This window comes from Mobula birostris, chromosome 18 (assembly GCF_030028105.1).
Source record: "Mobula birostris isolate sMobBir1 chromosome 18, sMobBir1.hap1, whole genome shotgun sequence".
Classification (NCBI taxonomy): Eukaryota; Metazoa; Chordata; class Chondrichthyes; order Myliobatiformes; family Myliobatidae; genus Mobula; species Mobula birostris.
In genome coordinates this window covers 34490927-34514512 of record NC_092387.1, presented here as the reverse complement: position 1 = coordinate 34514512, position 23586 = coordinate 34490927, and the positions used below count along the sequence as shown (strand labels likewise).

The following is a 23586-nucleotide window of genomic DNA, read 5'->3' as shown; positions in this document are numbered from 1 at the left end:
CTTCTTTGCCCATTCCCCTAAACTATTCCCCTCACTATAGGAAGGATGTGGAAGCATTGGAAAAGGTACAGAGGAAATTTACCAGGATGCTGCCTGGTTTAGAGAGTATGCATTATGATCAGAGATTAAGGGAGCTAGGGCTTTACTCTTTGGAGAGAAGGAGGATGAGAGGAGACATGATAGAAGTGTACAAGATAATAAGAGGAATAGATAGAGTGGATAGCCAGCGCCTCTTCCCCAGGGCACCACTGCTCAATACAAGAGGACTTGGCTTTAAGGTAGGGGGTGGGAAGTTCAAGGGGGATATTAGAGGAAGGTTTTTTACTCAGAGAGTGGTTGGTGCGTGGAATGCACTGCCTGAGTCAGTGGTGGAGGCAGATACACTAGTGAAGTTTAAGAGACTACTAGACAGGTATATGGAGGAATTTAAGGTGGAGGGTTATATGGGAGGCAGGATTTGAGGGTCGGCACAACATTGTGGGCCGAAGGGCCTGTAATGTGCTGTACTATTGTATGTTCTATCTAAGTCTCTCTGCAGGCTCTCTATTTCCTCAACACTATCGGCTACTCCACCTATCTTTGTATTATCGGCAAATTTAGCCACAAATCCATTAATACCGTAGTCCAAATCATTCACATACATCGTAAAAAACAGCGGTCCTAACACCAACCCCTTTGAAACTCCACTGGTAACCGGCAGCCAGCCAGAATAGAATCCCTTTATTCCCACTCTGTTTTCTGCCATCCAGCCAATGCTCCACCCATGCTTGTAACTTCCCTGTAATTCCATGGGCTCTTATCATGCTAAGCAGCCTCACGTGTGGCACCTTGTCAAAGGCCTTCTGAAAATCCAAGTACACCATGTCTACTGCATCTCCTTTGGTCTAATCTGCTTGTAATTTCCTCAAAGAATTGCAGTAGGTTTGTCAGGCAGGATTTTCCTTTCAGGAAACCATGCTGGCTTTGGCCTATCTTGTCATGTGTCTCCAGGTACTCTGTAACCTCGTCCCTAACAATCGATTCCAACAACTTCTCAACCACTGATGTCAAGCTAACAGGTCGAAAGCTTCCTTTCTGCTGCCTCCCATCCTTAAATAGCGGAGTAACATTTGCAATTTTCTAGTCATCCGGTACAATGCCAGAGTCTATTGAATCTTGAAAGATCATTGTTAATGCCTCCGCAATCTCTCCAGCTACTTCCTTCAAAACTCGAAGGTGCATTCCATCAGGTCCAGGAGATTTATCCACCCTCAGACCATTAAGCTCCTGTGCTCCTTCTCAGTTGTAATTTTCACTGCACAAACTTCACTTCCCTGGTACCAACGACATAGGTAGGAAAAGGGAGGAGGTCCTAAAAACAGACTAGAGGGAGTTAGGAAAGAAGCAGAGAAGCAGGGCCTCAAAGGTAGTAGTCTCGGAATTACTGCCTGTGCCATGTGATAGTGAGTATAGGAATAGAGTGAGGTGGAGGATAGATGCGTGGCTGAGAGATTGGAGCAGGGGGCAGAGATTCAGATTTCTGGATCATTGGGATCTCTTTTGGGGCAGGCATGACTGGTACAAAAAGAATGGGTTGCACTTGAATCCAAAGGGAGGTTTGCTAAGGCTATTGGGGAGAATTTATACTAGAATTGCTGGTGGGTGGGAACCAAACTGAAGAGATGGAAAAAGGGGCAGTTAGCTCACAATAAAGAGAGAGCTTGTAGGTAGTGTGAGAGGGAGGATAGGCAGGTGATAGAGTCATAGTCATAGTCATAGTCATACTTTATTGATCCCAGGGGGAAATTGGTTAATTTCCAATGACAAAAGAGAAGGTATAAGCTCAGACTGATGGTTTGAGATGTGTCTATTTTAATGCAAGAAGCATCATGAACAAAGCGGATGAGCTTAGAGTGTGGATCAGTACTTGATGTTGTGGCCATTACAGAGACTTGGATGATTCAGGGGCAGGAATGGCTACTTAGAGTGCCAGGCTTTAGATGTTTCAGAAAGGACAGGGAGGAGGCAAAAGAGGTAGGGGAGTGGCACTGCTGATCAGAGATGTGTCACGGCTGTCGAAAAGGAAGAAGTCATGGGGGGATTGTTTACTGAGTCTCTGTGGGTGGAAGTTAGAAACAGGAAGGGGTCAATAACTCTACTGGGTGTTTTTTATAGACCACCCAATAGTAACAGGGAGATCGTGGAGCAGATAGGGAGACAGATTCTGGGATGATGCAGAAATATTGATTGGCATTTCCCTAGAGTGAGGGGTTTTGATGGGGTGAATTTTGTTAGGTGTGTTCAGGAAGGTTTCCTGACACAGTAGGCAGATAAACCTACAAGAGGAGAGGCTGTACTTGATCTGGTATTGGGAAATGAACCTGGTCAGTTGTCAGGTCTTTTCAGTGGGAGAGCATTTTGGAGATAGTGATCATAATTCTATCTCTTTACCATAGCTTTGGAGAGAGATAGGAACAGACAAGTTAGGAAAGTGTTTAATTGGAGTAAGGGGAAATATGAGGCTATCAGACAGGAACTTGGAAGCATAAATTGGGAACAGATGTTCTCAGTGAAATGTATGGCAGAAATGTGGCAAATGCTCAGGGGACATTTGCATGACATTCTGCATAGGTACATTCCAATGAGCCAGGGAAAGGATGATAGGGTACAGGAAACGTGGTGTACAAAGGCAGTTGAATATCTAGTCAAGAAGAAAAGAAAAGCTTATGAATGGTTCAAAGAACTAGGTAATGATGGAGACCTAGAAAATTATAAGGCTAGCAGGAAGGAGCTTAAAAATGAAATTAGGAGAGCCAGAAGGGGCCATGAGAAGGCCTTTGCAAGCAGGATTACGGAAAACCCCAAGGCATTATACAAGTGTGTGAAGAGCAAGAGGATAAGATATGAGAGAATAGGACCAATCAAGTGTGACAGTGGAAAAATGTGTATGGAACTGGAGGAAATAGCAGAGGAACTTAATGAATATTTTGCTTCAGTATCCACTATGGAAAAGGATCTTGGCAATTGTAGGTATGACTTGCAGTGGACTGAAAAGCTTGAGCATATAGACATTAAGAAAGAGGATGTGCTGGAGCTTTTGGAAAGCATCAAGTTGGGTAAGTCACCGGGACTGGAGGAGATGTGTCCCAGGCTACTGCGGGAGGTGAGGGAGCAGATTGCTGAGCCTCTGGCAATGATCATCATCAGTGGGGACGGGGGAGGTTCCGGAGGATTGGAGGGTTGTAGATGCTGTTCCCTTATTCAAGAAAGGAAGTAGAGATAGCCCAGGAAATTATAGACCAACGAGTCTTATTTCAATGGTTGGTAATGTGACGCCAAACCAAGCTATCGGACGATTGATGCTAATGAGAGAGATAAAAGAGACAATGGAGAAACATTCAAAATGCTAATAAGAAAGGAGAGAGGGATTAACGGAAAAGAAACACAATTCAGAATATTGACAGACCGGTTGCTTTGAACCTGAACTGTTTGAAGTTTGATGGACAGGTGATACCCCAGCAGGGAGATAAAAAGAGCGGGTTCGCTAAGACACGGGACACCACGAGACCACAAGACAATGAGACCCTGGAAACAGCGGTGTGCCCCCACAAGTGGTGAGAGTTTGGAGGTCCGGTTCGCGGGAACCGACCATTGGCTCACAGGGTGTAAAGGTACGATTGGTGGGAACCTGGTGTGTGTGTCTGCCCTTGCCTGGGTGCCAGGTTCACCGTGGAAGAACGATCGTATCCGGAACGGAGGGGTCACAGTTGGTGACCACAGCGGGATAGAAGACATCAAAGGTCTGCCTGAACCAAATTGCATCCCCCCCCCCCACAACGGTACAACAGTGATTACTGCGAACTGCACTAAACTGAACTGAACTCTGCGTCGCTTGAGACTGATCATTTTACCCCTAGACTGCGATAGAGCTTGGTTGATTCCTATTACCCTAGTTCTGTGTATATGTGTGTATTATCATTGCTAACCTGTCACATATCCTTACGACTAGAGTACTGTATTACTTAGTTCTTTAATAAAACTTTATTAGTTCCTAGTAATCCAGACTCCAAAGAGTGGTCCATTTCTGCTGGTTTGGCAACCCAGTTATGGGGTACGTAACAGTAAGTTGATGGAGAAGATCCTGAGAGGCAGGATTTATGAACATTCGGAGAGGCATAATATGAGTAGGAATAGTCAGCATGGCTTTGTCAAAGGCAGGTCGTGCCTTATGAGCCTGATTGAATTTTTTGAAGATGTGACTGAACACATTGATGAAGGAAGAGCAGTAGATTTAGCGTATATGGATTTCAGCAAGGCATTTGATAAGGTACCCCATGCAAGGCTTATTGAGAAAGTAAGGAGGCATGGGATCCAGGGGGACATTGCTTTGTTGATTCAGAATTGGCTTGCACACAGAAGGCAAAGAGTGGTTGTAGACGGGTCATATTCTGCACGGAGATTGGTGACCAGTGGTGTGCCTCAGGAATCTGTTCTGGGACCCCTTCTTTTTGTGATTTTTATAGATGACCTGGATGAGAAAGTGGAGGGATGGGTTAGTAAATTTGCTGATAACACAAAGGTTGGAAGTGTTGTGGATAGTGTATGGAGGGCTGACAGAGGTTACAGCGGGACATCGATAGGATGCAAAACTGGACTGAGAAGTGGCAGATGGAGTTCAACCCAGGTGAGTGGGAGGTGGTTCATTTTGGTAGGTCAAACATGATGGCAGAATATAGTATTAATGGTAAGACTCTTGTCAGTGTGGAGGATCAGAGGGATCTTAGGCTCCGAGTCCAAAGGACACTCAAAGCTGCTGTACAGGTTGACTGTGTGGTTAAGAAGGCATACGGTGCATTGGCCTTCACCAATCGTGGGACTTAGTTTAAGAGCCAAGAGGTAATGTTACATCTATATAGGACCCTGGTCAGATCCCACTTGGAGTACTGTGCTCAGTTCTGGTCACCTCACTACAGGAAGGATGTGGAAACTATAGAAAGGATGCAGAGGAGATTTACAAGGATGTTGCCTGGATTGGCAAGCATGCCTTCTGAGAATAAGTTGAGTGAACTCAGCCTTTTTTCCTTGGAGCGATGGACGATGAGAAGGTGACCTGACAGAGGTGTACAAGATAATGAGAGGCATTGATTGTGTGGATAGTCAGAGGCTTTTTCCCAGGGCTGAAATAGCTAACGCAAGTGGGCACAGTTTTAACGTGCTTGGAAGTACAAACGTTTGTAGGTACAGGGGAGATGTCAGGGGTAAGTTTTTTTCTCACAGAGAGTGGTGAGTGCGTGGAATGGGCTGCCGGCGATGCTGGTGGAGGGGGATACGATAGGGTCTTTTAAGAGGCTCCTGGATAGATACATGGAGCTCAGAAAAGTAGAGTGCTATTGGTAACCCTAAGTAATTTCTAAAGTAAGTACATGTTCGGCACAACATTGTGGGCCGAAGAGCCTGTATTGTGCTGTAGGGTTTTTATGTTTCTATGTTTTTAAGAACACCATCAATTTTGTGGTTTAATTTAATAGATGAAATTCCTCAACCCACTATAGAGGTTTATACGTCTTCTGTACCCAATCCAAAGTGTCCACATCATTTCTGTAACTGTGTGACCAGAACTGCACACACAATACTCCAACTGCAGCCTAGCCAAAGTTTCATGCATCAGACAGTCTGCTGGAGAAACTTGACGGATCAAGCAGCATCTCTGAGAGGAAAGGAATTGTTGATGTTTCATAGCTGTGACATTATTGTCTGACTCCTATACTCAGTGCCTTGACTGATGGAGGTAAGTATGCCATACTACTTCATTCTCACTTCATCAACCTGTGGTGGCACTTTCAGGGAGCTATGGATGGACTCTAAGATCCATCTGTACATTGGTGCTGCAAGGATCCACCCATTAGTTGCAAACTATTGCCTTGCATTTAACTTCCCAAACTCTATACTTCAAACTTGCCTGTATTCAACTCCACCTGCTGTTTCTCTGTCCATGCCTCTTCATAAGCATCTGTCATTTCTTTGTCCATGCTTTTAACTGACCTACTGTATATCCTGCTGAATATTTTGACGATCTTCTTTACTATCTGCAACTCCACCAATTTTTGTGAAGCCTGCAGACTTGTTAACCGACCTGTCTACATTTCCATCCAGATCAGTTATGTATGTAGTTTACAAACAACAAAGGTCCCAGCACTGATCCCTACAGAACACCACTGGTCATAGACCTCCAGCCAGAATAATAAGCTTCCACCACTGTTTTATCTATAGGCAAACCAATTCTAAATCCAAATTACGAAGTCACTGTTGATCCCGTACATCTTAATCTTCTGGATCAGCCTACCATTTAGAGTTCAGTAAACCTTTTAAGGTGGATTCTATCTGGGACTGTGACATTGCCTCATTTATTAATGATGTAAAACTGTTTGCAACTTGTCATGGCATTTTATGGGTCTCCTATTAAAATCAGATGCTGTCACAGCTGTGCACCATGCAAATACATTGCTGCTGACCGTATGTATAGTGTGTTCCCTTTGAGACCCAGTTTGTGGATTTGTGCAGCTGTGAATGGTTGTGGTCTCCACCTGTGTCCTTGGCAAGGAAACAAGTTAAACAATGGAATAAAAACGTGGATGCTTGATAGCCTACACCCAGTTTTTTTTAAAAGGCGCATCCATTCTGCTACAGCTTCTAAAGGACAGGTACAAAGACACAAAATCATAAAGGAATGCACAATTCCATATCCGAACAATGTTCCAAAACATCATCATTGCCTCACTGTGATCACTTGTCTCTGATGCCCACTTTCTCCTCCCCAGCTGTTGATGCCTTTCACCATATTTTTTCAATTGCAAACAATTCTGAATCTAAACTATCAAGTCACTGTTGATCCTGTGTATCTTAATCTTCTGGATCAGCCTACCAAGTGGAGTCCAAGTAACTTTTTAATAACAGCCAGTGGAGCTGAGAGACAGCAGCACTGCCTGCTGGTACTCTGTGCTGCCCCATAACAGGAAAAACTCCAGGGGCACTCATATGGATTTTGACCAGGGCTAACTTTGGGAAGAGAACTCATGGCCAAGGGTTCATCCTTTGCAGAAACAAAAATAAAGAGCTGGAAAAACTTAGCAGGCGACAGGCAGCAACTGCGGAAAGAGAAACAGTCAATTTTTGGGTCAGTGACATGCTAAACTTTTCCATCATTTTCTGTTTTTGTTTCAGATTTTTGGCACCTGCACTTATTTTGCATTTTCTTTCCCTGTCCTCTGTGATCAGTGGTCCAAGAAGACTATTTACTGCTTGGTGACACAAGACTTTGTTTGTCTCACTGTCTTTCCATTAGGTAGTTCACCACCTTAAACGCTCAGTCACACACAGCACCCTCAACAATTCTGAGCTGTATCCAGTCTGACAGATCCACTGCATAATTTGCAAAGTGTGACCTCACGCACACACAGGATCTCCTTTAGTTGGAAATGCAAGAGCTATAAGTTATTGAGATCACATCACCTCCCAATTCCCCTTCAGATCTCCAAACACCATCACGTCGTAAAAATATATCTCTGTTCTTACTTCATTACATGATTACATCGATTCTTCTGTGCTTTGTCTCAGCCCTTCCGAGCAAGGAACAATTGCATCTGTTCAAAACTCTGCATGTTAAGAAGAACCTGTCAACTTTAAACCTGAATTTATTTTTCAGTATTCCGATGCTGCTCTTCATTATAAAGTTCTCCCCTTCAGAATGAAAAGTCCAAGTTGCTCCACTTTTCTTTATAACCCAGTCTCTTGGCCCAGGAGCCCAGTCATGAGCTGCCTTTGTTCTGCTTTCAGCAGCTTCTCATTTTGTATGCAGTCTGGACATTGAGACAGTATTCCTGGAGCGGCTAGGCCAGAGCACTGGACACCCCAACTACACTTCCTCTCATTTATATTCTACTGCTGCTGCCTCTGACTTAGCTCTTTGGATGAAGCTCAGCGTAGTTTGACAAGTTAGCCCAGGAGTTGTTTTGAGTAGTGCTTTTCTCCTGGGCATGCAATCCAAAGTCAACTTTGTCATGAATAAATCTCATCACTGTTCATTTCTTAGTGAAATTGCACCAAGTGCAAAATCAGACTGGGCACCTCTGGTCACATTCCATGTTGGTGCTTCTGACAGTTCCCCAGCCTGAGATGGTTACTTAATGGGGGGAATGTATATGGGTGGGGGGCAGTTGTGAATGATATGAGAATCTGGGAGGGGATAGGTTGAAGAAGAAGCAATCTAATGGGAAAGGACTGTAGACCATAGAATAAAGGGAAGGAGAGGAGGTGGGGACCCAAAGGGAAGTGATGGGAAGTCATGAGAGCAGGAGAAGGGAAGAGAATTGGTAGGCAGGGACCACCAAATTGGGGAATGGAAAAAGAAAGAACCGGGGCAGTAGGGGGACAGGGGGAAGTGGGGTCCGGAAGCTGGAGAAATCAATGCTTATGCCATCACGTTCAGTTGAAGCGTCTCATCATCTCAATAACTGTCTTCCCTTCTCTTCACCTATTGCTTAAAGTGTAGTGCAGGAGTGGTGAAAGAAAAGCTGTAGTGATGTTAGTTAAGATTCCTCTGTTATCCTCTGCTCCTGGATTGTGTTTCAGTTATGTTAATAAAAAATTCTCTGCAAGAGACTCTGGAGCAGTGGTCCCCAACCTCCGGGCCGCGGACCAATATTGGCGATCGCCTCTGATCTGGGCTGGCATTTACGTGCCGGGCGGCACCTAATCAATTAGCTTGTTATATCGGCTTTTTTCTTAAAAATGTGCTGGGTGCGTTTTGGCCACCGCTGCACCCCTGCATGCTCCGTGGCCCGGAGGTTGAGGACCACTGCTCTAGAGAAGTAACTGGGCATTCCTGGTCTTGCTGGCAGTTGAACACTGACTCACATCACAATAGTACTTATAGCTGGTAAAACATTAAACCTACCTAGGGAGTGTGGACGAAATTAAGCTCCTTCAAGACCAGAGGCCATGGCTGAGTGGAGCAAAATGATATTCTGACCTCTATGGTTACCAGCAGTACAAGACAAGCCCCTAATTCTCCTCACTCTCTTCCTTTCTCCATTCTGCCACAAAGAGAGTGCTGGCAAACATGTTCCCATAAATGTCTAAGTGATGAACATTATTGCCAGGTTGCGAAGGCCTGAGTTACGGAGAGAAGATGGGCTTTCTTCCTTGCATAGAAGACTGAGGGGGTGCCCTTTCAGGAGAGTATCATTAATGGGGGGGGCATAGATAGGGTGAATGCACACAGACTTTTTCTCAGGAAAAAGGAATCATAAACTAGTGGGGATAGATTTAATGTGAAAGGGGAAAGATATAAAGGGGACCTGAGGGGCAAGTTCTCCACACAGAGTGTGGTGCGTAGATGGAATAAGCTGCCAGACAAAGTGGTTGAGGCGGGTATAATAATACTTAAAGGAGATTTGGACAGGTACATGGATAAGAAAAGTGCAGTTGGATATGGGACAAATGCTGGCCAGTGAGACTAGCTGAGATGGGCATCTTGGTCAGCATGAATGTGTTGGGCAGAAGGGCCTGTTTCCATTCTGTAGGACTCTACAATAATTAACTGTGAGACAGTAGTAATGAGTCAATCTCGCCTTCTCTCTTCATCTTCCACACAGAATACTAAAAGGAAGGAAGGAAGACTCTTACAGTCTCTGAGAAACTTGTCTCATGATCTGCCAACTTTTAAGCAGATCTTGCGCCAGCATGTTTCATTGTTATTTTGACATGAAATTTCCATCTTCACAGCTTTTGGTTTAATTTACAGTAGCTTTTGTGTTCGTGCTGTGCATAACATGTCAAGGGAGGTCTCCCTCCAAACAGCTACTTATGAATCAAGGATCAAAGATCAACTTTATTCATCAGATACATTTACATGCATGAGGGATTTGCTGTGGTGCGTTGGTCAGAGTGTGATGTGCAATGAAAAACAACTTTCAACAGTTATAAAGAATTATAGATAGAATAAGGTTAGAGATTAAAGGACGGGTATAGAATAAAATGTGCACAACTACATAAATACCAGCATGTATTTACAAAGTAAACAGCAAAAGTGTTTTCAAGTGTCTATAGTGCAGGGCAGGGATGTGTGTAATAGGTAGATGGGGTTAGGGGGAGCTACCTAGAATTGTTCATTAGATTAACTGCCTCGGGGACGGTGGGGGGGAGAAACTTTTAAGGTGAAGTGAAGTTTTTTTTAATAGCCCTATTAAAGGTAGGCAGTTCAAGTGGTTCAGCTTGGAATAGATGGGCTGAAGGGCCATTTCATGAGCTGTACTTTTCTATGACTCTACGACTCTATAGCACTTTCCAGAAGGGAACATTTGGAAAAGGCAGTTTGCAGGATGGGTCGCGTCCGCAATGATTTTCCTGGCCGTTTCTTTGTCTGCGACACAGGTCCTGCTGACCTGACAGTTTGCTCTAGTTTTCGTGCACAGTTTGAGTACCCCTTATCCAAAATACTTGGGGCCAGAAGAGTTTTGTATTTTGGATTTTTTTCAGATTTTGGAATATATAATGAGATTGCTTGGGATCGCCATCATTTCTGACACTGAATTTTTGTGCTAGCGGTAAGCAGTCTTTTGTCCTGCACTTGTTCATCACACCTTTGTAGTCACAGTAAAAATTATTACATGCCATTAATATAATGAAAATAGAATGTATGCAGGGTAACAAAAGCAGCATAGCAGCATCAGGAGAATACCTGAATCAGCTGTTGAATGACAACAAACAACAGCCGGCCTTCAGTCTCCACCTACGCTGCCGTATTTTGATGAAAAGGTTTCAGTACACTGTATTTGTATGCTACTTTTTTTAGGTTTACGTAAGCTATAAAAACAATCAGCATTATAGACTTGCTCTGGTGCTAGATTTTCATCAGTGATGCTTTAAAAATTTAGTGCTGTTATGTAAGGCACAAAAGCAATCAGCATTGTAGACATTTTTGGTGATAGATTTTCATGATCAGCAGGCTCTTTAAAAATTTAATACAGTGCCTTTTCTTAAATTTCTGCAACCAGCCTGCTGAAGATTCACAATTGCTTTCCATTTTCACTTTCTTGTGATACACGGTTGCACGACCAGCATACCGTTAAAGCGGCGTATGTTCACTCTGACGCTGATGATGCACAGTCGAGATCTTTATTTCTCACTTTATGCAGTGTTTTTCTATTTTTCATTAACTTTTGTTCATTACATGTGTGAGGTCACTTCTCAGAACTGCCTGTGGTGCACAGAGACCTGAGCTTCACCCAGGAAACTTCCCGGCACCTTGTGGAATTTTCTACTGTGACGTCATGTTAGTGCTCAAAAATAAAGTTTGGATCTTGTAATTTCGGATAAAGGGTGCTCAACCTGTATTGTGTGAGGATGCTGCACTAAACCAGACAGAATATAGAAATAATTCCTGAAGTGTGCAGTTCCGGTGGAAGTGTGGCCGATTGGGAACATACATGGGAAAATCCATGTTCATGCAAATCGGAATATCAGACATCTCCTTTCGGGGTGTCAGGTTCATATCGGCAGCGCATAATGAAAAACTAACCCTCAACAAGCCTGACGTTGAAGCATAGATTAGTGGAACCAGTCGTATAATAGGAGACCAGATGACCCATAGTATCTGTGCCAGATCTAACCCATCCTCCCCATTTCCCTGGGAATTTGCTCCCTTATATAATTCCCTTTCTCTAATACTCATTGTAACTCACCCTGTATCATTCAAATTAAACACCGCTGATTGAGAGCCAGCTTGTCGATGATTTGCCAAGGCATGCAGCGAATGAACAGTACCCACTCAGAACCTTCAACACTAATCTCCAGCCTTTCTCCATGAAGCCTGTTAAATTCTAACACATAGTATCAGCTGTGGCCCAGAGGGATGAAATCTGATTCCCTTAATTAGAAGGTTGTTTAAAATGTGATCCAGAGAGCTGATGTGAATCCTATCTGGATGCACTACAGCTTGCTCTACTCAGATCTGCAAAAAAATTGCAGAGCCCTGCCCATTACACAAACCCGACACGCCTCTTCTCTACGGACTTCATCACTCCATTGACGCCCACTGCCTCAGGAAAGAAAACAATGTAATCAAGAAATCTTCTCACCCAGCTCATTCACCCTCTGCTCTGCACACCCCACCACCATTGGACTACGAAAGCATGTATCATCGAGTTCCAGGACAGCTTTTATTCCACTGATGTCAGACTCTGCAACAGATCTTTCATACACTCAAGGTGAATTCTTGGTTTCTACCTGGTCACCTTCACACTTGGTTTGTCTACCTTACTGCACTTTCTGTGTCACTGTAACACTATATTCTACATTTGTTTTACTGCCTCACATGCAGCATAATCTGCTGGTCTGCCCACAAGGCAATTTTTCACTGTATCTCAGTACCCATGACAATAATAAACTGATCCGATCAGTAAAGCTGTCTGTGATTAAAGGCCAATGGCAGTATCTTAAAGAGCAGACTGACACAGAGATCTTTGTCGCTCGGTCCAAATGGCTGATGTTGCTGATTGCAGAGGCCTAATGTGTGCAAATGCTTCCTGGCTTTTCACAGCAAATCACTTTAAAATTTTTGTGAGGCACTCTGAAAATGCTATGTAAATGCAACTTTTTTTTCTTTCTGATAGAGACTTCTAATAATTCCAGATTCTAATGATACCCAAGTGTATTGGCTGCGCTGCGTGATTCCCATGTCACAGTGGGGTTTCATGGTGATGTAGGGTTGATTGGTGGATTAAAACTGAACGTACTGTGCTAATTTTTGTGCTTGTTCAGTGAGACTCGGATGTAAGTGCAACCCCTTCATTAGCCACCTTCTCATTTAACAAGACCAGTCATGCAACTTAATACATTATCAGCTTGAAATGTATGTAATTACCATGCAACTCAATTCAGTGAATCTGCCTATGCAGCTGAAAGGCTTCCTGCTTACTGGTAATTTGAAGCCCTCCTGCATGTTTAATTATTCATTAGTTCTAATTGCATCTCAACTTGCAAGGCTGACATGTCTAAAGGCCAGATATTATATGTGGTACACTGTAGCAGCTTTTCACATGCCCGCAAGGTGCCTTTAGCATTTATTCAGATATAGACGATCTGAATACCTGCTGACACGTGTCCTGTCGTGAATTGGAGACAGACAAGACACGGGGCTATTGTGGGCGTACCGTGTGAGGATCACTGGGTTTGTGTTGGGAATAGTATTGTACAGGGTCCTTATGAATATTTCCTGTTAGTGAATCCCCTATCACCTGTGCAGCCTGGCTTGTCTTGCATGCTGTGCGGGGAGATGAGGTTGTAGATGTTGAGCGGGACATCCAAGGCCGGACATTATTTTTTTCCCTTACTATCTCTTGTTCTCCAGGCTCCTCCATCCATTGGGTTCCAGGGCTCCTTGCTGCTCTTCATCTGTTCAACGCACACAACATGCTGGAGGAACTCAGCAAATCAGGCAGCAAGTATGGAGGGAATAAACTATGTCACCGTTTCCCGAAATGTAAACCGTAAATGCTCAATTGTGTTGATTATTAGTTTATGATGGTCACATGTACTGAGGTATCATGGAAAATGTGCCATCCACACTGATCATTCACTGTATCAGTGCATTAAGTTAGAAGAAAGGACAAGCACTTATAGAATGAATGCAGAATGAATGTTACAGTTGCAGGGCAGTATAATGAAGGAAGACAATAATATCCAAGGCCATGACAAGGTCGATTGTGTAAGTTTTATTGACTAAGAGGTCTGTTCAAGAACCTTACTACAGCAGGATAAAGGTTGCGCTTGGGCCTGGTGCCCTGATACTAGCTGCTTTACTGAGGTAGGAAGGAGTGTGGACAGTGTCCGTGGGCGGCAAGCTGGCTTCCATGCTGCGCTGAGCTGTCTCCGCAGCCCTCTGCAGTTCCGTGCAGTCACGGGCACAGAAGTTGCCTTTACCAAACGTGATGCGTCCAGATGGGACGTCTCCTGCGATATGTCGTTAAAGGTGGGAGTCGCATCTGAGCTCAGCTGCTGTTGTTAGAGTGTGCACGGGTATAGGGAGCCAGGGAAGTTAATGGTTGAGCTTGTTACCCAGGCTCCATTGCCAGCTACTAAACATCTCCAGCTGTGCAGTCCTCCCAGGAGGAGCACTTGCCTTCTTGTAAGCGAGGTTATCACCAGGGGGATTTTCAGATGACCTGTGCTTTGAGAGAATGAAACTCTGTCCTGCTGGTGTAAAGTACTGGGTTAGTAATGGGAATCTAGATAGACACACGACTGCAGTCAGTAGCTACCTACGCTCATGGGAAGGTACCAATACTGCCACGTCCCGGTGCCTGAGATGATTGTGCATCTCAATCTTTTCCTTAAGAGGATTACACTTAGACACCAGAATCATTTTATATCAGCAAATTTTTATAAGCACTCATTACACTATTGTACCCTTTAATATTGTTTATTTGTGTAATAAAGAGATTGACTCAAAGAAATCCTGTTGTACTGATTGGGAATCAGTTAGATTCTCAAGTAAAAGGTGCTTAAAGTATTACTTTGCTATTAACTGATTATCTCATCTTTGCAAATTGGGCCATGACCCCAAAAGTAGAAATTATTGCTTTCAGTATGAGAACAAAGATAATTCAGACCAAAATTACAATAAATGAGTGGTTAGTTCCATCAGGAATATGCAGTTTAGAGGTAATTAATATGCTCAAAGATGGGTATAAAATCCATGCATCATCACATCTTGGGCGGAGTTAGTCCTCTTGGGCAGAACTGGTGGGTCTGTGTGTTCTGGGTAGTGCATCTCAGAGATGTGTTGGTGGCTGTGAGTTAGGGGCAGGTTTGCCTTGTGGGTGATGTTATCTGGCCTGTAGCATGCAGGAGTACAGAATCCTGGCAGAAATTCTATTAAGGCCATAAGACAATCAAGTCTTCTCCGCAATTCCACCATGGCTGATTTATTATCCCTCTCAATCCAGTTCTCCTGCCTTCTTCCTGTAACCTTTGACATCCTTACCAATCAACCTCTGCTTTAAATATACCCAATGACTTAGCCTCCAAAGCCATCCATGACATTGAATACCACAGGTTCACCATCCTCTGTCTAAAGAGGTTCCTCCTTATCTTTGCTGTTGCAGCCCCCGGTAAGCCTTAGGCTCATTCAGCTCGCTACCGTCTAGGGGGAGCAGCCTTCAGCCCCGCCAGACTGGGTAATCAGTTTGTGTAGGTGCTGTGTGATGTTACGCCAAATAACAGACAGTACACCATATGCGATTAAATGATTACACTTTATAAATCTTACTGGAACTATGTAATTAATAGAGATACAATATAAAAGGAAAAGTAAAAGGTGCCACACTATACATAACCGTTGGAGCTCAATTAACAAAGTCTTCTTTCCACCATTCGATCTCCTCTGACCTCCTCGACCCGCCGCCTGGGACCAACCACGGTGGTTGACCAGACGCTCCACACGAATCTGTCCTCATCTCCTCTCCTCACCGAAGACCCTGGGCCTTGGACTCTCACTCGGGGTCCGTTCCGTCGCCCAATTTACAGCATCATGCCTCCTCTCTCTGTCCCCATCGCGCCATCTCCCCCAAAGCCCACAAAAACAATAGCTTACAGACAACAAGAAAGAATAACATCTATCCCAATTGGTTAGCAAATGAATATAATTCTCGTTATCAGTAATTATAACCCAAACAAGCTGCTAGAGAGAAGCACTTTCTCAGCAGTTAACATAACAAAGAAGCTATTTTATTCTAACATAACAAAGAAGCCATTTCTATTAGCCTTAGCAGTAACATAAAAGAAGAAACCCCTTACGCTGTAAAGGGACACCCCTCAATTCTGAGGCTGTGCCCTCTGGTCCGAGAGTCCCCACTATAGGAAATATCCTCTCCACATCCACTCTGTCTAGGTCTTTCATAGGTTTCAATGAGATTCCCCCTCATTCCTCTAAGCTACAGTGAGAACAGGCCCAGAGCCATCAATGCTCCTCATACATTAACCCTTTCATTTCCAGAATCATTCTTGTGAACCTCCTCTGGACCCTCTCCAATGCCAGCACATCTTTTCTTAGATTAAGGGGCCCCAAACTGCTTATAAAGCCTCAGCATTACATCCTTGCTTTTATATTTTAGTCCTCTCAAAATGAGTGCTAACATTGCATTTACCTGCCTTACCAACCTGCAAGTTAACTTTTAGGGAACCTTCACGGGGACTCCAAAATCCTTTGCACCTCTGATTTTTGAATTGTCTCACCATTTAGACAATAGCCTATGTCTTTATTCCTTCTACCAAAGTGCATGACCACACAGTTCCCTACACTACAGAGTATTCCACCTGCCGCTTCTTTCGCCATTCTCCTAATCTGCCTTGAGCCCTTTTGCTGATTCCCAGCTTCCTCAACACTACCTGCTCCTCTAATGACCTTTGTGTTTCTGCAGACCTGGCCACAAAGCTGTCAGCTCTGACATCCAAATCACTGAGAAGTGAGAACTACACTCACTTCTGTTCCCTGCCACTCTCGAATTTCCGGCATACTCTGTTGTCTTCCACAGTGAAGACTGTTGCAAAATATTTCTTAAGTTTGTCTGCCATTTCTTTGTCCCTATTACTACCTCTCCAGAGTCATTTTCCAGTGGTCTGATATCTACTCCTCCCTCTTTTTTTTTTGGTATCCTCTTTTATATTATTGGCTAGTTTATCTTCATATTTTATCTTTTCTGTCCTTATGGCTTTTTAAGTTGCCTTCTGTTAGCTTTTAAAAGCTTCTCATTGCTTAAATTCCCACTAATTTTTGCCCCCTCTTTTGCATTGATTTCCCTTGTGACTATTACTTCATTTTCCCTTTAGAATACTTCTTTGAGATATATCTTCCAAGTCTTCTGTGTCTTCCGATTTGCTCCTAGAAACTCCGGCCATTGCTGTTCTGCCATCATCCCTGCTAGTGTCCCCCTCCATCAACTTTGGCCAGTTTCTCTCTCATGCCTCTATAATTCCTTTTGCTCCAATACAGCTGATTTTATCTTTTTCATGTCAAACTGCAAGGTGAATTCTATATTATGATCACTGAGTGTTCCTTTACCTTACACTCCTTAAGCACAACACCCAATCCAGAATTGCCTGTCCCCTAGTGGGCTTGACCTCAAGCTGATCTAAAAAGCCATATCGCAGGCATTCTACAAATTCCCTCTTTTGGGATCTAGCATCAACTTGATTTTCTCAATCTCCTTTCATATTGAAATCCCCCATGACAACATTGACTGTTTTACATGTCTTTTCAATTCCCCACTTGTACCCCACATCCTAGCTACTGTTCAGATATCTGTATATAACTGCTAGCAGGGTCTTCTTAATCTTGCACTTTCTAAACTCTACCCACAAGGATTCTCCATCTTCCGATCCCATTTCACCTTTTTCTAAGGATTTGATTTCATTTTTTACCAACAGAGACTCTTATGTACATATCATACCTTTCCTAGAAGAGATCTCAATGATCCAGAAATCTGAAATCCTGCACTAATTCCTCAGCCACACATTCTTTTGCCAAATCATACTTTTTTACCCTCACTGGTTCATGGTACAGTTAGTAATCCAGAGATTACTACCCTTGAGGTCCTGCTGTTCAGCTTTCTACCTAACTCCCCATATTCCCTCTTCAGGACCCCATCAATTTTCCTACCTGAGTCGTTGGTACCAATATGTACCACTACTTCAGGCTGTTTGCTCTCCCTCTTTAGAATTCTGAGGACTCATTCTGAGACATCCATGACCCTGGCACTTGGAAGGCAATGTACTATTCGGGTGTCTCTTCACAATGGAATCTTCAATCAATACTACACTTCTCTTTTTCCCACTTCCCTTCTGAGCCACAGAGCTAGACCCAGTGCCAGAGAGCCAGTCACTGTGGCTCCCCCAAACAGTATCCAAAGTGGCATACTTATTATTGAAGGGAAGAGCCACAGGAGTACTCTACACTGGCTGCCTATTCCTTTTCCCTCTCCTGACAGTCATCTGGGTATCTGCCTCCTGCAGCTTCGGGGTGTCTACCTCCCTATAGATCCTAACTACCACCTCGTTCTCCAATAGAAGCCAAAGGTCATTCAGCTGCGGCTCCAGTTCCTTAACATGTCTCTTAAGGAGCCTCAACTGGATGCACCTTGTGCAGATGCTTTTATCATGGAGTTCCCATATCTCGCACAAAGAACATTTGACTAACAATGGGCTCGTTCATTCTGTATTAGCTGTGTACTAATAGACAAAGAAAGAAAAACTTACTAGAAACTTACTTAGAGTCTTCACCCTCCCTTCTCACCTAAGTCTCTTGAGCCAAAGCCTAACCACTTGCTAACACTGGCCTTCTCACACAATGGCCTCTCTGCTTACACCTCACTTCTTTTTTATTGGCCTTTGCAACTGCTTGCGATGACTGAAGGCTGCTGAAAACCTATGTCTGAGCTCCTCTCATTCTTGGCTTGTGGCTTATTATTGCATTTAATTGTGGCACCAGCAGTCAGTTCAGCTGCCAAACCCCTGAATTTTGGAGTTCCCTTCCTAAATCATCCTGATTTTGCTCTTTCCTCCTTTGAATCCTGGCACCAACCCCATTCTGACCATGTGAAAGAGAGCAGGTTACAGGGAATTAGGTGGAGGAATGGGAAGTTTAACTTCTCTCTGATCCAGTCCAGAATGGTGGGCTGAAGGGCACTCATGCCAGAAGGAGAAAATATAAGAAATCTGTCCCTTAGTACTTCCTAACTTTCTTTGCCATCCCTTTGTGTACAACTTGCTTCTGAAGCATATTTGATGGAATTTGCTTTGTTGAATGTGCATTGATAGGCGTATGATGTTGTTGTTGCTGTTGCTGAGAAACACCGTGAAGGAATACAGGACCGTGTTCTGTGTGAATCTGGCCATTTACAGCCTTTCTATTTAACAGTTCACTGAAGTTTTCCCCGAATCCCAAAAAGGGCAATTGCGACTTTGGAAAAGAATACAGAGGATCTGAAATTGTGGTGGACCTTGCTTCCAGTTGTTTTCCATGCTATAGTAAATGGGTAGGATTCTGAAACTTTTTTCTCTCTTTTCCCTCACCTCCTCTGCTTGACTTGTTCAAAATTAATCTACCTCACTATTAATCGAGTATTGCTTGCTGGTTTTCAAAGAAATCACTGTACAGAGCTACTTGCGAGCATTCCTCATTCCTTTACTTCGACTATTGAAGTTACGGGCCAACTCTGTGGTTTGCATGCTAAGGATTGCAGAGCAGACTCGTGTTATCGGTAAAGACTTTAATCCAATAGCATTTATTTCTAACGATAATGAGATAGGACGAGCAGTATTCAGTGACATACACACCTTATGTGCAGAAGGAAAGAAATGGCAGCACTGGATCAGTCCTACTCATGCCATTGCATTTTCTATATATATCTAACTTAAATATGTCTCTCTCCAGGAACCGATTACAAAATATTAACCTATTAAATCCCTGCACAATTCGTGTTGCAGTCAGCCTGATGACCTGGCCTTCTGTATCCTGATCTTCTGCCCTCTGTCCAAGCTGCAACTTTATCTTTACAGTTTAACTCCATGACTCATTTTGGATATCAGTATCCCTCAAGCAATCTTACTTTCCCTGTTTGCCAAAAACTTGTGGCCTGGTTATAAACATGGTGGCTTCTTGTTTCATAATCAGTTTTTATGATTTTCATAACTATATGACTGCAACAAATAGCTGTGTTCTGTTATTGAACACTGTTCTCTGGCACAACTGCAGTGTTTTGCATTTTGAAGCCACAAGCTTCAACCACATCATTTTCTATTGGTAATGCCATTTTAGAGGTCCATAAAAAATCAAATGCATGAGGATACATTAGAGCAAAAGGATTTTAAGGGACAAAATTTATTCTCTGGAAGATCAGAATGGAATCTATGCATAGTCTTAAAAGGATTCTTTTGCATCTCTATTTACGCAGAAGACACACAGGATCTACAACGGTGAGGCAAAGCAGCATCGAGGTCGTAGACCCCAAACAGATTACAGATGAAGAGGTGTTTGCTGTTTTGAGGCAAATTAGGGTAGGTAAATCCACTGGGGCTGACATGGTGTTCCCTTGCTTCCTTTGGGAGCAAGTACAGAAATTGCAGGGGCCCTAGCAGGAATATTTAAAATATCCTTAGTGACAAGTGAGGTACCAGAGAATGGGAGGATTGCTAATGTTTTTCCGCTGTTTGAGAAAGGCTCTAAAAATAAACAAGAAAATTATAGGCTGGTGAGCCTGACACCAGCAGTGGAAAAATTATTGGAAGGTATTCTAAGGGACCAGATATATGAGTATTTGAATAGACATGGACTGATTAGGGATAGTCTCTCACAGCTACCCCTTCCCACCCTGTTACTTGTAAAAAGACCATCCCCTTCTCTCAATTCCTCCATCCCCATGCAATTGCTCTCAGGATGAGGATTTTCATTCTAGAACGAAGGAGATGTCTTCCTTTTTCAAAGAAAGAGGCTTCCCTTCCACCACCATCAATGCTGCTCTCAACCACATCTCTTCCCTTTCATGTACATCTGCACTTACCCCATCCTCCCACCACCCCACCAGGGAGAGAGTTCCTGTTGTCCTCACTTATCACCCCACCAGCCTCCATGTCAAGCACATAGTTCTCCAGAACTTCTGCCATCTTCAATGGGATCCCACCACCAAACACATCTTTCCCTCCTCTCCACAGGGATCGCTCCCTATGGGAATCTCTTGTCCATTCATCCCTCCCCACTGGTCTCCCTCCTGGCACTTGTCCTCGCAAGCAGAACAAGTGCTACACCTGCCCTTGCACCTCCTCCCTCACTACCATTTAGGGCCCCAAACAGTCCTTCCAGGTGAGGCAACACTTCACCTGTGAGTCTGTTGGGGTCATATACTGTGTCTGGTGCTCCCAGTGTGGCCTCCTGTGTATCGGTGAGATCCAATGTAGGTTGGGAGACCATTTCACTGAGCACCTGTGCTCCGTCCACCAGCTGAAGTGGGATCTCCCAGTGGCCACCAATTTTGATTCCACCTCCCATTCTCATTCCAACATGTCAGTCCATTGCCTCCTCTACTGTTGCAATGAGGCCACACTTAGGTTGGAGGAACAACATCTTATATTCTGTCTCGGTAGTCTCCAACCTGATGGCATGAACGTCGATTTCTCAAACGCGGTAACATTCTCACCCTTCTTCACCATTCCCTATCCCCTTTTCACTCTCTCACCCTATCTCCTTGCCTGCCCATTGCCTCCCTCTGGTGCTCTTCCCCTGTTTTTCCCCTGTTTATTTTCTTCCATGGCCTTCTGTTCTCTCCTATCAGACTCCCCCTTCTCCAGCCCTGTATCTCCTTCACCAATCAACTTCCCAGCTCTTTATATAACTCCTCCCCCTCCTGGTTTCACCTTTCACCTTGTGCTTCTCTCTCCCCTCCCCCACTTGTAAAATCTACTCCTTATCTTCTTTTTACAGTCCTGCCGAAGGGTCTTGGCCCAAAACGTTGACTGTACTTTTTTCCATAGATGCTGCCTGGCCCGCTCAGTTCCTCCAGCATTTTGTGCGTTGCAGGGATAGTTAGCTTGGCTTTGTGCCTGGTAAATTGTGTCTAACCAGTCTTCATAGAGTTTTTCAAGGAAGTTACCAGGAAAGTTGATGAGAGCAAGGCAGTGGATGTTGCCTGCATGGACTTTAGCAAGGCATTTGACAAGGTCCCATATGGGAGATTGGTCAAGAAGGTTCAGTCGCTTGGCACTCAAGATGAGGTATTAAATTGGATTAAATATTAGCTTTGTGGGAGAAGTCAGAGAGTGGCATTAGGTGATTGCCTCTCTAACTGGAGGCTTGTGACTAGTGGAGTGCCACAGGTATCAGTGCTGGGGCCATTGTTGTGTGTAATCTGTTTCAATGATCGGGATGATAATGTGGTTAACTAGATCAGCAAATTTCACTGGACAACAAATGTTTTCAAAAGTGTTGCTTCCACCAGTTTGTGTTTTGATCAGGGTAGACTGCTTGAATCTGAACACAAATGAAAATTCAGACTACCTGCATCACATAGGAATTTGGGGAAACAAGAAATTAACTTAAATTAAATATAATGCATTTAATTTCATGACGGTGCTGAAGTTCAACTAAGCTAAAAATGTTTTTTTGATAATTTTCATTTGTATTCAGTATCTGAAGCTTCTTGCTTTAGTGTGCAACAACAATCAGCCAACACTGATGGATACCAGTCGTCCTGATACCGATTCTCCATGACCGCAATGTCCTGGTGAAACCTTTCACCATGCTTGTGACAGTGCTGAGATTTGCAGGGAAAGATTCGAAATGGGAATGCAGATCATGAACCTTCAGTAACATGTTCTTGGATTTGTATGCTTGAAGAATGTTGTCAACACCTGCATATAGCTTGGTGCTCTGTAGATGCCAAGAAAATTTTCAACAACATCCTTGAATGCCTTCCATGCAATTTTCTCCAGTCCCACTAGAAGTTCTTTGACTTGCCTGTCATTGATGACCTGTTTGGTTTGCAGACCAACAAAAATACCTTCCTTAATCTTGGCAGAATTATTCAGACTTGAATTGTGAAGTAAAATAACAAATATAGGCGATTTAAACAAATGGTGCATGATAGAGAAATTTCATTGTGAGTTTCATGATCAGTAGCCAAAAATCCATAAGATACACTTGAAAATATTAAGAAAGCAACATCTTTGTTGTCCAGTGTTTGGGGGTGTAGCATGGAGGATTTACCTGAACTTGCAGTGGGATCTGGAACAGCTGGAAAAATGGGCTAAAAAATAGCAGATGGATTTTAATGCAGACAAGGTGTTGCCCTTCTGTAGAACCAACCTGGGTAGGTCTTACACGCTGAGTGGTAGAGGACGGAGGAGTGTAGTAGGACAAAGAGATCTAGGAATACAGGCCCATAATTCATTGAAAGTGGCAGCACATGTAGATAATGTCATAAAGAAAACTTTTGGCACATTGGCCTTCATAAATCAAAGTATTGAGTACAGGAGGTGGAATGTTCTGCTGAAGATGTCTCAGACTTTGGTGAGATCTAATTTAGAGTGTTGTGTGCAGTTTGGGTCACCTACCTGCAGGAAAGATGTAAATGAGATTGAAAGAATGCAGAAAAAAATTAGAAGGAAGTTGCCAGGACTGGAGGATCTGAATTATAAGGAAAGATGAATAGGTTAGGACCTTATTCCTTGGAACGTAGAAGATTGAGAGATTTGATAGTGGTATACAAAATTATGAAGGGTATATCAATTGGGTAAATGCAAGAAGGCTTTTTCACTGAGGTTGGGTGGGATTACAGTTAGAGGTCATGGGTTAAGGGTGAAAGGTGAAAAGTTTAAAGGGAATATGAGGGAAAACTTCTTCACTCAAAAAGTCGTGAGAATGTGAAATGGGGTACCAGCAGAAGTGGAGCAAGCAAGCTCAACTTTAACAATTAAGAGAAGCTTGGATAGTTACATGGATGGTAGGGATATAGAGGGCTATGGTCCGGGTGCAGGTCAATGGGAGTAGGGTAATGGTTG

The 23586-nt window shown here is 43.6% G+C and overlaps 1 protein-coding gene across 6 annotated transcripts in view; it reads left to right on the top strand.

The window, feature by feature from the left end:
* LOC140211824 (carbohydrate sulfotransferase 3) overlaps window positions 1–23586 on the top strand; it is a 90891-nt gene that overhangs the window by 40432 nt on the left and 26873 nt on the right. For 2 of the 6 annotated variants that reach the window (XM_072281987.1, XM_072281989.1), the window contains exons 2-4: window positions 13388–13481; window positions 18953–19070; window positions 19989–20091. The exons of 1 other annotated variant lie outside the window; for it this stretch is intronic. The gene's annotated coding sequence lies outside the window, so the exon portion shown is untranslated. The remainder of the gene's footprint in view (window positions 1–13387; window positions 13482–18952; window positions 19071–19988; window positions 20092–23586) is intronic. 3 more of the 6 variants (XM_072281988.1, XM_072281990.1, XM_072281991.1) reach the window with 3 other exon arrangements.